Source organism: Asparagus officinalis, chromosome 3 (assembly GCF_001876935.1).
Source record: "Asparagus officinalis chromosome 3, Aspof.V1, whole genome shotgun sequence".
In the NCBI taxonomy this organism is placed as follows: domain Eukaryota; kingdom Viridiplantae; phylum Streptophyta; class Magnoliopsida; order Asparagales; family Asparagaceae; genus Asparagus; species Asparagus officinalis.
In genome coordinates, this window is record NC_033796.1 from 38,153,878 (window position 1) to 38,156,911 (window position 3,034).

Sequence of the window (3,034 nt, forward strand, 5' to 3'; positions counted from 1 at the left end):
ATTTACCGACCATGAATCTTATATTCTTGAAAACATTAGGGATATCAATAGAAGAAAGCATCCTAAAAGAACTTCCTTTCTCTCATAAATTAAACCAGGAAACATACGTCATATAACTTTAAGGGGATGTTTGGTTCAATTTCTACAAATTATAGGAAATGTTTTCCACCCAAAATATGATTTCATTGTATTTTTTAAAAAATTTATAAGAAAAGTTTTGAGTAGTCAAAAAGTACTAATTTTCTTATTTTTTTTACTTTGCTTGTTTGGTTCAAAATAAGAAAATGACTCATAACTTTATAAAAAATAGGAAGATTTCCTATAATTTGTAAAAATTGAACCAAACACTCCCTAAATTTATAGAAAAGTGTCAACTTTATAAAAAAAAAATCAATATGTGTCAGATTTCTTGGTGATTTCAGCCCATTTTGAGAGGAAAATAAAATCTGTAATTTTTGGTATTTTTTTGTACTTTATAGAAAATATTTCTGTAATTTTTTTTAAACCAAACAAACTTTACAAAAATCTATGAAAAATCTTTAATTACAGAATTACCATTGTCAGACATTTTGAGAAAACTTTTCTGTAAGAGGTTGTTTGGTTGTATTTTTTTGATGGTGAAAACCTACCACAGTATCAGAACTGTGGTAGACTTTCACCCAAAATCGCCTCTTTTAGAGACGATTTTGGGTGAAAACGAACTGTGGCAGAGTTTCCCCATCAAAAAAAGGAAAACAAACAGCCCCTAAAATTGTGCAACCAAACACCCCCTTATAGTAAAAAATATACAAAAACAGAAAGCTCGAAAATTTAGTAGGCAAAGATCATGAAAATAGAAATAGTATACAAAGATCAAGAAAAATGGAAATAATAATCGAACTCAATAGACCTACAAAAATTCGAATCCCCTTTTCTTATAACTTTGATCACCCTCCGATACTTACGAAACAAAAAATAAAATAAAAAGGAAATCATTCGCACCTTCCCCAAACACAAATATAGCAAGTGACATGAAAAAAAGTTGAAGATGAATTAGGGGATGTTTGGTTGTATGTTTTTACCATGTAAAAGGATGTAAAGTGTAAAAAAGTGGGTCCCAATGTCAGCTTTCATCACTTTCAATTGTTTGTTTGTAGTTGTGAAAATAGTGTAAAGTGATTTCATATGCTGATGTGGCTTGTAAAGTGATTTCATGAAAAAAAGATATGATTTTAGGAGAAAGCTAACATTGAAGTTAAGAAAAAATAATAAAAAATAATTCCAACCAATATGATCATTTGAGTAGGGACCACTTTTTACACTTTCCAAACAAACAATTAAAGTTTCATTTTGCAAACCAAACAAGGGTTTTATGATTCCAATGGAATAAAAAACAAACAAAGAAAAGTATAAAAGTGAAATTGATGAGATGGACAACAACTTTCCAAGTTGTGTCATAAATACACAACTTTACCAACAACAACCAAACAGCCCCTTAATAGAGAAGAACAAAAAGACGGTGAATGAAAGAGAGAGAGAGAGAGAGAGAGAGAGAGAGAGAATTTGTACATAATAAAATAATGAGATAAGAGAGAAGACAGAATGGGTTTGAAGTGATTTGAAATTATAATGAAGGGCTTTTTGTCTTTAGGTCCAATAGTTTACCTCCCTTTATTTTTAAACCCAAGTAGTATTGGTTGTATCTCTAAGTCCAAATTTCTTTTTGTATTTGTCTTTAAACCCAAATCCAAAATACAATACTTTCAGCAGTGGGTCCCCCCATATATTTTTCTTAAATTCCGGTTATACCCTCCCACTTATAGAATTCATTTAAGTGGGTCCCCCTTAAATAAAATAAACGAAATAGAGAGAGAGGGGGGAAACTGGCGGTAAATTTCCCCCCTCCATTCTCTCTCCGTCCTCTCTCTGCCCCCTCTTCTTCTCCCTTTCTCTCACTCCATTAATAGAACTCAACACTCTCTCCTATAACCCATCATTAACTTATAATATACCCTACCTTGCTATCACTCTCTCAACGCGTTATTATTCTCGCTATGCGGCCATTACCAATTATACAAATATTAAGAACTCACACTGTGCTCATTACTCTCTACAGTTCAATTAACGGGTGCGCCAATATTCATACAATGTAATCACTACTCGTCAGCTTCTTACAACCATCAATTAAATTCTCATCTCAGACGTTTCTGGCATTTGAAGTGTAGATGTTAATTATATTGCAATTTAACTCAATACAATTTTACATTAATCTTTCTCTCACTATGATATTTAACCATAGACCAACATCTTATTTGATAAGGTTATAGTGTTTATATAAGATGAGTTACATAAAAAAATTTAATCGTTACTTTTATCAAAATAGATACAATATTTAGCAAATAAATACATGAGGTTTGGCTTACATGATAACGTGGGCTATACTTACAAATATACATGTTATACTTCAGGTTTAATGTGCTATACTTACAATATAATGTTGCTATATACTTACAGTATTAATGTCTATACTAGCAGTATAACATCTCTACTTATATTAAGTATCTATACTTATAATCTGGTAATTCATGCTATACCTTACATGTTTATCATTCTATACTAAGATCAAATTTAATCAAAACATTCATCAGATTATAACAATTTAACTAATATCTTAACCTAATTCGTTTATCGAATTCATAACAAACATTTTAGCTAAAAATAATTATGTGAAATACACATTATGCTGAAATAACTAATTATGTGAATAATAATGTGAAAATAAGAAGGTCACAAAATAAATTATGTGAAAAACTAATTGAAATCAATGGGTGGTTAATTATACAAAACCTCAGTTTATTACACATTTACTAAAAATAACGAATTAAAAAATTTTTTTATGAACTCATTTAACTAAACTTATCAAATAATTGTCATGGTTAAAATGAGAATTAATGCCTAACAACTTGGTAAGTCTGATAAATGTCGCAAAATTCTACTTCAAATCCCAGAAAGTTGTGAATAATGTGAAAGGGGGGGTTGTAAAGAGAAGTGATTA